Genomic DNA, 15,820 nt, shown 5'->3' with positions numbered 1-15,820 from the left:
ACATATATACGTATACAATATATATACATGTATCTATGAACAATATAGATTACATTTATAATTACATTAATAATAAAAATGTTAATATTCAGTTATTATTTAACAAAAATATAAATTATGTAATAATAATGACGATTTGGCGGAAGGCACAACTTAACATGTTTAGCGACGCTCCTGAGATATAGCGTTGCCCGGAGTGACGACGACTCCGCCGTCGAGCCTCGACGGTAGTGGGGAAACCCGCCCCGTCGCTCGCGAAATCGGCTCGAAAAGAGCAACTAATTCCGAGCATTCTACAAGTCAAACAAATTATATCAAAAATTTTCAAACTTATGTAATAATCTGCAGCTTCTTTTTTTTGCAATTAGTAAGTTGTTTTACAGTTGCATTTTTTCTTAATTTTTGTAGATTTGCTTTTATCAATTACAATTCAAAAAATAAAAATTTACTTTCAGTTTGTTGTTGTAAAATTCTTAAAAACTAATAATGAAGACAGTGACAATGATGAAATTGAATATAAAGTTGGACACATTAAATGGTTAATTGACTTCAACAACAATAATGATTATAATGAGAAAACGTTAATGATATTGTGGCCTCCAAAGTCATCCATGGTCTGTAATGCTGTAAAAAAGGACAAAAATCCAGATTCATCATGGAGAACAGAGCAAGTGCAAGTTAAGAAATTTTACAGTATGTTATAATTTGTTCTTTCTTATTTTTTCTTGTCTTATTATTTATTATAAACTATATTTTACAGTATATAAATCATTTATTTTACAGATAATATTTTATCTGCTCGCAATGCAGCCAAAGGATATGAGGCATCATCTACTTATCAATCTGAGCATGAATTGGGTAGAGGTTGTCGAAAAAAGAAAAGAAAACAGAATTTCTCATTTAATAACAAATCTCAGAAGAATAAATATCGCAAGATCCGGCCTACTATATACTCAAGTACAGAAGATGAAAATGATTGTTTACCTTCTACAATAAAAAAACAATTTGTTAAATCTCCATTTCCAGTCCAGCTTTCTAAGTCAGAATCATCATTAAAATCAACCAAATGTAGAGCTGACGAAGATGAGAAACTGATGGAAAGAGTTAAATCGAAGATGACACAGCACAAACGGAAGGAATATTTAAATAACAAATCCTCGGAGGAACTTAACTTAGAACAGTCTAAACAGCGGTCTACAGATTTTTTTGAAAAGCAATTGTCTGATAAAAATTAAAAAAAAAATTTATGCTAACAAACTTTGATAAAGATCATGATGAATCACAATTGTGCGAATCGTCTGAAAGTGTCACATATGAGATGCAAGATATTGATAATGGAGATAATATAACTCCACAGAAAAATTATAGAAAGTCTGTTAGCTCTCATGTATTATTGTCTAACACTCATTTGAAAAGTCCTGAACAATCTTATTCTCAAGTATCACTGTCTAATAATCAACTTGAAAGTTGTACAAACTCTTTCTATTCTCAGATGTCATCATGTAGCAGTCGTCAGCATAAAAGTCCTATAAAATCTTACAGCTCTCAATTATCTATGATTAATGATCATCAGCGTAAAAATTCTATAGCTCCCAAAAATCCTGTAGCATTCGGTTTGCAAAAAATAAGGAAAAAAAATCCTACAGCTCTCAAGAGTCCTCTCAATTATCATTGTCTAATAATCAGTTGAAAAATCCTACAAAATTGATGAAATCTTCATTACAGTTCGACAATCATTCTCAAAGTTCTAAGGAGTCTTATAGACGTGAATTATTTTTTTCTCCAACGAAATCTGCTAACGATAATTGTAAGTTATTAAGAAGTAATTTGTTCTACTTTTTCTTATAGATCAATATGTGTTATCAAATTTTTTTATTTAAATACTTTTAACTTGATTCTTTTTTTATTTTAATATAAATAAGTTTTATTTTAAATTAATGACAAAATATTTACATGTAGATAGATTTAATATTATACATATATATATATATATATATAATTTTTTTCTATAAACTCTCTCTTGATTACATTTTTAAATATTTTTTTCAAGTTGTGACGACCCGATTAGCCGTCACTAATCGCCCGCGCTCATGTAAACGGCCCCTTTCGGGGCCACCACACGAACACGTTGGGAATCCGCCTTTTCGCCCCCACCCGTCACTCGACCCCCTCCAAGCTAGTCTTAGAGTGGGGTAGCCGACGGGTATAAAGAGCGGCGCAGCCGAGACTTTCGGCACCAGTCCCGTCCTGGTCCCTCGAGCGTACTCAGGGATCACTCCTCAACTCCCACACTCCAAATCACCCCGGCCGACGAGCGTTCTCGTCGTGCAGGCCGAGCGTTCTCGGTCACCGGGTTCTGTCCGCAAATCACCCCGACCGACGAGCGTTCTCGTCGTGCAGGCCGAGCGTTCTCGGTCACCGGGTTCTGTCCGCAAATCACCCCGACCGACGAGCGTTCTCGTCGTGCAGGCCGAGCGTTCTCGGTCACCGGGTCCTGTCCGTAAATCACCCCGGCCGACGAGCGTTCTCGTCGTGCAGGCCGAGCGTTCTCGGTCACCGGGTCCTGTCCGGAAATCACCCCGGCCGACGAGCGTTCTCGTCGTGCAGGCCGAGCGTCCTCGGTCACCGGGTCCTGTCCGTAAATCACCCCGGCCGACGAGCGTTCTCGTCGTGCAGGCCGAGCGTCCTCGGTCACCGGGTCCTGTCCGTAAATCACCCCGGCCGACGAGCGTTCTCGTCGTGCAGGCCGAGCGTTCTCGGTCACCGGGTCCTGTCCGTGAGTCACCCCGGCCGACGAGCGTTCTCGTCGTGCAGGCCGAGCGTCCTCGATCACCGGGTCCTACCCGAAAGTCAACGGCGCCCGACGGAGCTCGCCCTTCTCAGGGCGCCCGTACGCGTGTCCGCGTTGGAAACTTTAGGTATAAGTCGTGTCCGCGTCCGTATAATCTGGCCGCGTTTCGTCCGTAATCTTCCTATCTGTAACTTCTAGTAATAAGTCGTGTCCGCGTCCGTATCATCTGGTCGCGTTTCGTTCGATTATACTATGCTGTGTATAATGGTTTGAATCACGGGAGAACCACAGGAAGGTGGCTCCGAATAAACTCTACTTTTACCAGAGCAACCGTGTGTCATTGTGAATCTGAGTCTCCCCTCTTCCCGAATCCTGGCACCGGCGAGCCGATCCGTGGCGTCGGGAAAGGTGCTTCGTTACAAAGTAATGGTATATAAAAATGTATACAGTAAATATTAAGCAAATTTATCAATTGCAATCAAAAAATCTGAAAATGTTTGGTCATGATTGTAACGGCGTGTCCGTTACTAACGCCTCGCGGGCCGATCACCCGCCCGCCACTTGAGGCTATGGCGCCTAAGGCGCCCCTAAACACAAAAACATAACTGATACACGGGTCACCCTACCCCAGGGGCGCCCCACTACAACCCCCAGAGGCGCCCCACTACGACGCCGGCATTACCCCCACCACAGCCTCGATGTAGAGTGGGGGAACCGCCGGCAGGGTATATAAGCCGGCTCGACGGATGAGCCGGCACCAGTCCTGTTCCGGACCTCCTAGCCAGGCAACGGGCTTCTCGTTGTTACGCCGGGTTTCTCGGTTTCTGGCCTCCTACCTTTAGTATCGGGCAACGGGTTTCTCGTTGTTACGCCGGGTTTCCCGGTTTCCGGTCTCTTCCTGCTATACACCGGGTGACGGGTTTCTCGTCATTACGCCGGGTTTCCCGGTTTCCGGTCTCTTCCTGCTACACGCCGGGCAACGGGTTTCTCGTTGTTACGCCGGGTTTCCCGGTTTCCGGTCTCTTCCTGCTACACGCCGGGCAACGGGTTTCTCGTTGTTACGCCGGGTTTCCCGGTTTCCGGTCTCTTCCTGCTACACGCCGGGCAACGGGTTTCTCGTTGTTACGCCGGGTTTCCCGGTTTCCGGTCTCTTCCTGCTACACGCCGGGCAACGGGCTTCTCGTTGTTACGCCGGGTTTCCCGGTTTCCGGTCTCTTCCTGCTACACGCCGGGCAACGGGTTTCTCGTTGTTACGCCGGGTTTCCCGGTTTCCGGTCTCTTCCTGCTACACGCCGGGCAACGGGTTTCTCGTTGTTACGCCGGGTTTCCCGGTTTCCGGTCTCTTCCTGCTACACGCCGGGCAACGGGCTTCTCGTTGTTACGCCGGGTTTCCCGGTTTCCGGTCTCTTCCTGCTACACGCCGGGCAGCGGGTTTCTCGTTGTTACGCCGGGTTTCCCGGTTTCCGGTCTCTTCCTGCTATACACCGGGTGACGGGTTTCTCGTCATTACGCCGGGTTTCCCGGTTTCTGGTTTCTTCCTGCTATAAGCTATACACCTCCGTACACCGTATCTCTAAGTTATACCGGGTAATTTGTAAATCTTTTCCGGACACCGCTACAGGCTATACGCCTCCGCATTTTTGTTTATACCGAGTAGTCAATAAGTTTCTACATTTAAGGCTTTATGCCAACAAACATTTTTGTTTATACCGAGTAGTCAATAAGTTTCTCCATTTAAGGCTTTATGCCAACAAACATTTTTGTTTATACCGAGTAGTCAATAAGTTTCTCTATTTAGGCCTTATGCCAACAAATATTTTGTTTATTTGTTTCTTTTTGAATAAACCAAAGCATTGTTAATAAGGAATAAGCGAGTCTGAATCTCCCCCTTCCTCCCGAATCCTGGAACCGGCGAGCCGATCCGCGGCGTCGGGAAAGGTGAACCGTTACATGGCGCCCGAACAGGGACCTGCCCAGTGGAGATCCCGACTCGCTTAAGCCTATCCAGATGCCCGCGTGGGTAAATCAATTATCAAAATCCGAAGCTATTGCCTTGGCCAAAAGACACGGAATCGATAGCCAAGGAACTTTAGGCGAGGTCCGCCGACGCCTCCGCCGATTTGTCGGGCAAAACCCCGCGCTATTTCGAACTCACCTACCTGTGCCCACTATCAACGTCGAAATGGCCACCGGAAGCCCAACCAAAAACGAAGAAGCTACCACCCCCGACACCTGTTGAACCGGCCAGGATCATGGATCAGATCCGAAAATGGGGGTGCCACTTCGAGGGCAAGGACCCCCTGGCATTCCTCGAGCGTACGGAAGAGCTGTGCCTGGGCTACAGCTACACCGACGCCCAGATGCTGTTAGGGCTACCCGAACTCTTACGGGGAGACGCCCTGCTGTGGTATCGCAACATCCGCGATACCATAGCCAGCTGGGCCGACTTTCGCCAAGCTGTCCGCCAGCAATACCTGCCAAGCGGGTATGAGAGACAGATGAAAAGGACGATCCAGGGACGTCAACAACGCCCTAAAGAGTCCTTCCAAAAGTACGCCACCGAGGTTCTGACCATGATGCGGCGCGCCGGGGGATATTCACCCCTAGACCAACTGGAACAGCTCTACGAAAACATGGATCCGGAGTACCAATTGTACATCCGTCGGGCGGACGTGCTCAGCGTCGGGGATCTGAGCATCCGAGCCACCGAATACGAAGAGGCCGACCGCCGAAGACAGGAACGACGAAGGGACGTGCCGCAAAGCCACACCCCGGTCGTAGCTTCCGCGGTCTACAGTCGGGAGGAATGTTGCTGGAGGTGCAAGCAACGAGGACATACACGCCTGCACTGCCAGCGACCTCCGAAGAAATTCTGCTCGAGATGTGGCAAGGACGGGGTCCTCACCCGTGACTGCCACCCCCCGACGGGAAACGGGGTGCGGGCCGGAGACGTCGCGGCCGTCGTCCAGCCCGACTCGACCTAAAATACAACCCGAGACCGCACCTCCGGATCCAGATCGCCGGACAACATTTGTGGGGCCTCCTCGATTCCGGCTCAGAGATCTCATTTGTAAACGCTGAAACGGCCCGCCGAATCAACCGCACACCGTCTAGCCCAGATCTCAAGGCAGCCCAGATACGCCTGGCCGACGGGACGCAAGTCCCCATTGCCGAGACCATCGAAGCAACGGTCAGGTTACGCGGAAAATCGTACCGCCACCGCTTCTCCGTACTACCACAACTAGACAACGCCGTACTAATAGGCATAGACCTCTGGGCGAAATTAGGAGTCGAGCTGCGCCCGCCGCCCAGACCTGTCACCGAGACAACAACCAAAGATGGAATCGCGACAGCCAGTATCAGCCCAGGAACTACCAGCGAGGCGCTAAGGCTACAGGCCTTTCTAAATAACGAACTTCCAAAGTTCGAATCGGTCCGCGGCCCGACCGACAAAGCCACGCACCAAATTCGGCTAAAACCGGGGCCGCCCATTAAACAACGATATCGGCCCCGTAATCCGGCCATGCAAGCCGTGATCGACCAAGAGGTCCAAAAGATGGAAGCCGAAGGAGTCATCGAGCCCTCCACCAGCGCCTGGAGCTCTCCGATAGTGCTGGCAAAGAAGAAAGACGGGACCTACCGATTTTGTATAGACTTCCGCCGATTAAACGCGGCCTCCGAGAAAGATGCATACCCGCTGCCTCACATTGCCGCCACCTTGGATAAGCTACGAGGCGCACACTACTTGTCCACGTTGGACCTACGCAGCGGGTATTAACAAGTGCCACTAACTCCGGAGAGCCGCCCCGCAACCGCCTTCACGGTGCCAGGGAGAGGGCTGATGCAGTTCCGCGTCATGCCATTCGGACTGCATTCAGCACCGGCCACCTTCCAACGGCTGCTCGACACCGTGCTAGGACCCGAATTAGAGCCACACGTCCTCGTCTACTTGGACGACATAGTTGTCGCATCCCGTACTTTCGAGGAGCACCTAGGCCACTTGGCCGAAGTCTTTCGCCGCCTCCGTGACGCCCGACTCCGTCTCAACCCAGAAAAGTGTCACTTCTGCCGGCCAAGTCTCCGGTACCTCGGACACGTTATCGATCGGCACGGAATCCGGACGGACCCAGAGAAAGTGCGAGCCATTACCGATTGGCCTGCCCCCACGACCCTCCGCAGGGTTCGGCAATTTCTGGGGGTAGCGTCATGGTACCGCCGATTCATCGCTGACTTCTCCACTATCGCCGCCCCTCTCACTCGACTCACTAAAAAGAGAGCGCGCTGGACCTGGGCAAAAGAAGAAGAAACCGCGTTCCGGAAACTAAAACAGGCCTTAACCACCGCACCTGTCCTCGCCTGTCCAGATTTTGCGCGACCATTTCTACTACAAACCGACGCCAGCGCCCACGGGTTAGGGGCCGTATTAACCCAACACCTCGGCGAAGGAGAGCGGGTTATCGCGTACGCCAGCCGGACCCTCAACGCAGCCGAGAAGAATTATAGCGCTACCGAACTAGAGTGCTTGGCTGTCGTGTGGGGTATACGCCGGATGCGGGATTACCTCGAGGGCTACCGATTCACCGTCGTGACCGACCACCAAGCTTTAAAGTGGTTACAACACATCGAGGCCCCTACCGGACGACTAGCCCGCTGGATGTTCGAATTACAACAACATGATTTTGACATCCAGTACCGGCGCGGGACACTTAACCAGGTGGCAGATGCCCTCTCCCGCCTCCCGGAAGCTTTGGCGGTGACCCGGCCGAAATGCCGGTGGTACCACCGTAAACTAGCCGAAGTACGGAGACATCCGACCGATCACCCGGACTATAAAATCCAGGATCAACGATTGTACAGGCATATACTCCACGATCTGGACTTCCGGGAAACACCAGCCGAAGAGCAATGGAAGCAGTGCGTGCCTACAGACCAACGACCCGCCCTGCTTCAGCGAATGCACGACGACCCGGCCGCCGGGCACCTGGGCATTTCCAAAACATTGGCTCGGGTGGCCCAGCTATATTACTGGCCCGGCATGTTTCGGGAGATTGCCCGGTACGTCCGAGGGTGCGCTAATTGTGCGCGGCATAAGGCCAGTCAACGACGACCGGCTGGACGGATGATGGCCACCCCCGTCCGCGCACCATGGGAACAAGCCGCCGTAGACCTGATCGGTCCCCTGCCTCGATCCACTAGCGGCCATACCTGGCTATTAACCATACAAGACCGGTTCAGTAAGTGGATCGAGATGGTCCCGCTTAGAAAAGCCACCGCCGTAGCCGTAGCCCGAGCACTCACCGACCGCCTGATATACCGGCACGGGTGTCCGGTCGCCCTGGTGTCCGATAACGGGACTCAGTTCGTCGCGCAACGCATTAAGGCCTTGCTAGCTTCCTACGGGATACAACATCGGACATCCCCCGTGTACACTCCGCAATGCAATCCGGTAGAGCGAGCGAACCGTACGGTTAAAACAATGATCAGCCAGTACGTAGGCCGGCGGCACAAAGACTGGGACGAGCGAATCCCCGCCTTACAGTTCGCCATCAACACCGCCCGACATGAGGCCACCGGATACACTCCGGCCTACATCCTGCACGGCCGAGAGCTCGCCCGCCCACATCCAGAGGATCGACCAGGAACCGCACCAGCACCAGGACCAAGCACCCGCCAGACCCAGTTGGAGGACGCCTACAAGGTGGTCCGAATCCACCTCGCCCGGGCCTTCCAGCGGCAAGAGAAGCCGTACAACCTGAGGCGACGAGACTGGCGACCGCAGCTGGGCGAACGCGTCTGGAAACGCGACCGCCCCCTGTCCAGCAAGGCCAACGCGTTCAACGCCAAGCTGGCCCCGAAGTACAGCGGACCGATGACTGTCCGGAGGATCGTATCCCCCGTAATCGTTGACCTCAAGGACGCCCGAGGACGATGGCACCGCCACATCCATGTGCAGGACCTCAAGGCGGCATCCGAGGAAGAGGACGAGGAAACCATCGGGGCGTAGGACCGGGCCAGCCGCCGTGATTCCTCCAGCGCCATACCGCCCACGCCACTCGGAAGTTCCGAGCCACCTCCCCTACTGGACGGTGGACCGATACGGTTCGACCGATTCGGCCGACCACGTGCGATCCGCCGTCTAGAGAGGGGGTAGTGTAACGGCGTGTCCGTTACTAACGCCTCGCGGGCCGATCACCCGCCCGCCACTTGAGGCTATGGCGCCTAAGGCGCCCCTAAACACAAAAACATAACTGATACACGGGTCACCCTACCCCAGGGGCGCCCCACTACAACCCCCAGAGGCGCCCCACTACGACGCCGGCATTACCCCCACCACAGCCTCGATGTAGAGTGGGGGAACCGCCGGCAGGGTATATAAGCCGGCTCGACGGATGAGCCGGCACCAGTCCTGTTCCGGACCTCCTAGCCAGGCAACGGGCTTCTCGTTGTTACGCCGGGTTTCTCGGTTTCTGGCCTCCTACCTTTAGTATCGGGCAACGGGTTTCTCGTTGTTACGCCGGGTTTCCCGGTTTCCGGTCTCTTCCTGCTATACACCGGGTGACGGGTTTCTCGTCATTACGCCGGGTTTCCCGGTTTCCGGTCTCTTCCTGCTACACGCCGGGCAACGGGTTTCTCGTTGTTATGCCGGGTTTCCCGGTTTCCGGTCTCTTCCTGCTACACGCCGGGCAACGGGTTTCTCGTTGTTACGCCGGGTTTCCCGGTTTCCGGTCTCTTCCTGCTACACGCCGGGCAACGGGTTTCTCGTTGTTACGCCGGGTTTCCCGGTTTCCGGTCTCTTCCTGCTACACGCCGGGCAACGGGCTTCTCGTTGTTACGCCGGGTTTCCCGGTTTCCGGTCTCTTCCTGCTACACGCCGGGCAACGGGCTTCTCGTTGTTACGCCGGGTTTCCCGGTTTCCGGTCTCTTCCTGCTACACGCCGGGCAGCGGGTTTCTCGTTGTTACGCCGGGTTTCCCGGTTTCCGGTCTCTTCCTGCTATACACCGGGTGACGGGTTTCTCGTCATTACGCCGGGTTTCCCGGTTTCTGGTTTCTTCCTGCTATAGGCTATACACCTCCGTACACCGTATCTCTAAGTTATACCGGGTAATTTGTAAATCTTTTCCGGACACCGCTACAGGCTATACGCCTCCGCATTTTTGTTTATACCGAGTAGTCAATAAGTTTCTCCATTTAAGGCTTTATGCCAACAAACATTTTTGTTTATACCGAGTAGTCAATAAGTTTCTCCATTTAAGGCTTTATGCCAACAAACATTTTTGTTTATACCGAGTAGTCAATAAGTTTCTCTATTTAGGCCTTATGCCAACAAATATTTTGTTTATTTGTTTCTTTTTGAATAAACCAAAGCATTGTTAATAAGGAATAAGCGAGTCTGAATCTCCCCCTTCCTCCCGAATCCTGGAACCGGCGAGCCGATCCGCGGCGTCGGGAAAGGTGAACCGTTACATGATTAATTGATTAAATCGGTTTCAGACATGTGCCTTGTTAGTTATTTTATTAAAGTTTTTTGTGGCAAAAATTTATAGTTCCTAATTTTATCTATTGTATATTGTATATAATAATCTAATTGCTATTTAAGCAAAACTCTTCAAAAATCATTTTGTGATAAAGCAAATTAAAATTTTCAAAAATGTCTTACTTAATAAGGCAAACAGATCAACAATTATGATTATCATTACTATTTTCATAGTTATAGTTTATCATTTACTATTTTCTTTTTCTTAAATAATACAGCTCTTCTAAATTTCTTGTTGAAAGAAGTTCAAGAAATAAAGAAGAAAGCGGCAGTTGAGAGACAGGAAATAAATTTGAAATTAGACAGAATTTTGAGCTTTCATTATAGACTTTCACGTTTTCTCATGCCAAATGAAAAAGCATATTATTCGTCCTGATAACATGCCATCATATCCTTTAAAAAATGACGAACAAGTAAAACTTTCTGAGGAATACCTTAAGAATAATGAAAATTTTTGTAATTTAGTAAGTATTTTTCTATTTTGCTTTGTGATTTTTTATTTTAGTTGTGATTTAAATAAGTTATTGTGGGAAGTGATTATAGGTAAATACACATATTGCCTTATAAATTTTATTTATATGTGTTTTTTATAACAGGAGTAAGATACTTTTCCCTCAAATATTTCTTACTTGTGTCTAATAATTTTACTCAAGACATTATTTCATTTCTAGGTGCAATTCATGACAAGAGACCCAATGTATCTGTTGCGGATTTATCATTATATGCAGGACAATGGTTAAAGAATGTTCCATATAGAAAACAAGATGATGGAAGTTACGGAAGACGTGATAAAAAGTTTAAAGAAACAGATGAGCACTTATCCTCATAAGCATTTATCCATATTTTATTTTGTTTGGCAAACATGCATTGATATTTTATTTATTCACATTTTATTCACAGTTTCAGCAGTTATGTTTACAGTTTACATGTTCAATATAGTTTATGTTTAGTTTTATGTTTACACATATATATTTATAATAAACAGCATAATAATAAACTTGAAATTTGTGAGAAGTTATTTATTAACTTTCTTTTATAATGTTTTTTCTTTTTTAGTTTAATATATATATATATATTATGTTTGCATGTTTCTATCTTATTTCAGTATATTTCTTAAATCAGTCATTTTCTTTCTCATGATGCGCTTTATTTTAGAAAAGATAAAAAACAAAAAATATTTTAAATATAGATGGACTATGAGATGCGTACCTGGCGGGCGTACATGGATGTTAGGCGCGTTATATCGAAATTTAAAGTTTTTGATAATACTTTGATAAGAAAATATTTCTCAAATAGTTATTATACATAAATTAGGTAAATTGTAAAATACAGTATAAAAAAATAATTGCTGCTTATACACAAATATCGACGTCAAATTGACGTCAAATCGACTTGTCAATAACTGGTCGAAATTTAAGCCCATTTTTAAGTTAAATCGACTACAAATTTCGACCGTCGATCGATCAGTATCATCGACGTCAAATCGACGTCGATTCGACAAATCATTTCTGGCTGGGATGCCTCGTTTGAATTTAACAAGAATTCATCATCAGTCATTCAACTTTTGGTTATTCATTTTTCTGCAGATTTGAAGTAATAAATATTAATTGACTAAACACTTGCAGTAATAAATATTAATTGATTAAACACTTGCAGTAATAAATATTAATTGATTAAACACTTCTAATAAAAGTACTTAAAAAGATTTGTCAAGGATGCTGCACACAAATAGAAGGTCAAAGATAATAACATATCACATGAATCCGAGGTTATGCTGCGTACGAATATATTCGCGCAATTTTAAGTGTATTGTATATTAAGAAAACCAAGATAACTACTGGCTATTCCGGAGATTATAATACTAAAGAGTAAAAACTGTCCAGAATCTATAAGATTAAAATCGTGAATATTTACACACTGAAATATTTCACATAGATCTGTCCCTAGCATCTGTCCAGCTAACTATATCAGATAAACTAGACAGACACTAGAACCAAACCAGTTTTATCAGGTAAATTTCCACCGGGTTTTATATATAAATACACAAGCCAAACAATTTTTAAGAATTTATTCAAATGATTATCAATTTTTTAAAGAATAATTCATATTAAAAAAATTATTTAACGTATAAGAGGGCAAACAAGCAGCCAATCCGCGGATGACAATGCTTAATCCTAACGAAACTAAATAATTTTCCGTTAGAAGAATTAAATACCGGTGGCACAAGGCACCAAATTTTTACTTGGACACGCCAGTAAAAATTTTGTGCCTTGTACCGGATTTAGTCTAACGTGAATTATTTAGTTTCGTTAGGATAACGCATTGTCATCCGCAATTTGGCTCTTGTTGCCCGTCTTATACGTTAAATTTATATTTATATTACAGAGCCTTGTTAAAACTCTTATATTTAAAAAATTATATTATTAAATAAAAAAATTTTTTAGAATTTAGTTTATACTTCTAACGAGAGAGCACTGTTGAATGATGATATAAAAGCAAAACGAAGAAGGATGAAACTTGCTTCCCGAAATGATCGTTAATAAACGTGAAGGAATGTAAAAAATGCTAAAAATGCGCAGAAAGATCTTCTTTTCTTTTTATTGCTGCTTCAACTATGGGGATTGCTTATACACCATCGTCTATATTTAATTTTATTATTCATTTCATTATGCAGAAAGGATTCAAAATTATGAATTGTTCTACAGAGGAGGAACGCAGATTTAGCATAAGAGGCATAAGAAGCGAATAAAACCAAGAGGAGAAGCAACAAATCGGCATATGATCTATTATGGTAGATTATGATTTTAGTAGATTAATATATACAATATATATTTAATAAGATAGAATATTAATATATTTAAAAACTAAGAACGTAGATATTTGAGAATCGCCAGACAGAATTTAAAAAAGATAAAATTACTGACAAATATTATTTATTCAATCACAACGTTTTGACCCTTCTTTGAGTCCTTATCAAGTGATCTAGATATACATAAACAAAGATTAATACAATAAAAAAAAACAAAATTACTTCACTAACAATATTACAAAATGATAAAAAGAAAAAGAAGCGAAACATACTTGTAAAAATAAAAATAAAATTATAATTTTAAGATGTCAAGAACGAACATAGTATTGGTTTGACAACACGTCAAGACTCTTAGACGAGTTATTGGAGACTAAACGACCTTTATTATTTTGTCGTAGATATTACTTAGATTGTCGGTATCCTTTTGTAAATTAATAGCGTTATTATTTCCCTTAATAAAAAATATTTTAGCGATTTCTCTTTTTCTTACGTGCTTTTCACTATGCAAAATAACAGGCAAAGTCCAGTCAAAATCGTGATCGAATTCAATTTTATGTTTGCTGATAACTGATAAATTACTTGAATGCATTTTGATGTTGTTGAAATGTTACACATGTATATAGATGTCTCTTTGTTTGTCCGATGTATGACACGTTGCAATCCTTACAATTAATTTTGTAAACTACTTCAGTTTTTTTATCTGTAGGCAGTCTATCCTTGCCGAGTGCAATTAAATGGTTCGGTTTTTAGGAACATTATGAACAACATTAAAACAATAAATATTTTGCTCATTACTCGATTCATTCATGTTTCTGTGTTTTAAAAAATTAATCCTTTTTTTAACCCAACGATCGATTACATGTTTAGGAAAGCAGTTATTAAATAAAATCTGTTTCACGATGTTAATATTCTCGTCGTTGTTGAAAAAAAGAATGTTATTTATAAAATAAATTCATAATGTCAATAAAAAGATAATACAATAATATTATACTACAAAATTAAAAGATTTTTAATATGATTTACTTGAAACTTTCACGTATCCTTTTATTTCGACAAATTCTCCCTTCTCAAAACTATTATTATGTTCGTAATTAGAAATTTGAATTTCTTCTAATTTGTAACGACCATCTGTAATAGATCCAGTACTAATCGTTTTAAAACTGTATGATAATGCATTAAACCTTGTTTTAATAAATCCTCGTACAACTGAAAAATATTTTATTTAAAAGTATATATATTAAGAAAATGTAATAGAAGAGAATATTGTATACATAAATATAAGAACTTACTATATATGTATAACAATAAATTATACATAATTTATTATCATCAAAAAAATTTAGACGTAGAAGAAGACATAATGAAATGAATAATAAAATTACTTACGAACACATAGATTCAAGCTATCCGGAAGATTTGATAGTTCTATCATTTTGGGTTGAAGTGCGTTAATTATTTTTTTAAGATCAAAAGAATCTAAACTATTAATAATTGTATTGGATCGAATAATGAGTTCCTAAAGAAGAGTTCCTTGATTAAACTCTGGTAATTTCGTTTTCTTAGCTTTGGCTCCATCAACATGAATAATCTGTAATATATATAAAGTAAGATTAAAATAACATATATAATTAAAATTATATGTTTATTAAAATTTATTGTTATTATTATCATTAATATTGTTATTATATTATTATTATTTTTGTTATTATTATTATTATATTAAGTTAAATAAGAATAAAAAATATAAATAAGTGTATTTAATGTAAATAATAATTCAAAGTAAATAATAATATATAAATATTATTAGCTGCGTTAAAGAAAAATAAGATTTTCTTAAAAATTGTTAATTACTCGATTTGGTTTTATAGCATATTGAATCCGCTCGATTTCATTATTCCATACCACTACTTGAATGTGGTGACGACTATTATTGTTTAAAATAAATTTCAGTAATTGATAATTTTTGGCTTTTCCAACTTTCGGACCATCAATTTCATCAATATAATCAATAACCTCTCTAAAAAAATTTTTAAACAAAAATGCATCATCTTATTTGTTAGAATATAAATAAATTTTAATATATATATACCTATGTATATATGTACATATATATATATATACATACATAAATAACGCGCGTATTAAAATTTTTATTAACTATTGAGATACTGTAATAAACAATATTCATATTTAAAAAGGTGTAAAATGTGCAGATAAATGAATATAAGCGTGTGTGTATTTCTTATATTGTATGAATTAAAAGTAAAAAAATTTACACAGTGGAATCTTCGATTTGCTACGTAATATTACATTTAGACCCGGCTATTCTTTCTTTGGTCGCAGATATTGTGACGTCTCCACCGGAAGTGGATCGGTACGCGGCAATTAAAGAACGTCTCACCACCGTATTGGGCAAGACCAGCGCTTCGCGATTGCGGAAATTACTAACCGCGCATGAGTTAGGAGACGACAAATCATCCATCCTCCTACAGAAAATGCGTAATCTCGCGGAAGGGCAGGTGACCGACGGGGTCCTGCGCACGATATTTCTCGAGCAACTCCCCGAAAATGTTCGCGCCATTTTATCCATATCCGAAGTGGTTAGCCAACCAGGCTAACAAAATATTAGACATGGCAAAACCCGCCATGTTGGCCGTCCAGCCAGTCACCGCTGAGACAGGAGTG

At 43.4% G+C, this 15,820-nt stretch overlaps 1 pseudogene; it reads right to left on the bottom strand.

The window, feature by feature from the left end:
• Window positions 1–14,144: 14,144 nt before the first annotated feature.
• LOC146721427 (uncharacterized) lies at window positions 14,145–15,617 on the bottom strand (annotated as a pseudogene).
• Between the last annotated feature and the right edge of the window lie 203 nt (window positions 15,618–15,820).

The sequence above is a fragment of the Nylanderia fulva genome, unplaced genomic scaffold, assembly GCF_048542155.1.
Source record: "Nylanderia fulva isolate GAGA-0341 unplaced genomic scaffold, ASM4854215v1 Scaffold479, whole genome shotgun sequence".
NCBI lineage: Eukaryota > Metazoa > Arthropoda > Insecta > Hymenoptera > Formicidae > Nylanderia > Nylanderia fulva.
This window is presented reverse-complemented; position numbering and strand designations above follow the sequence as displayed.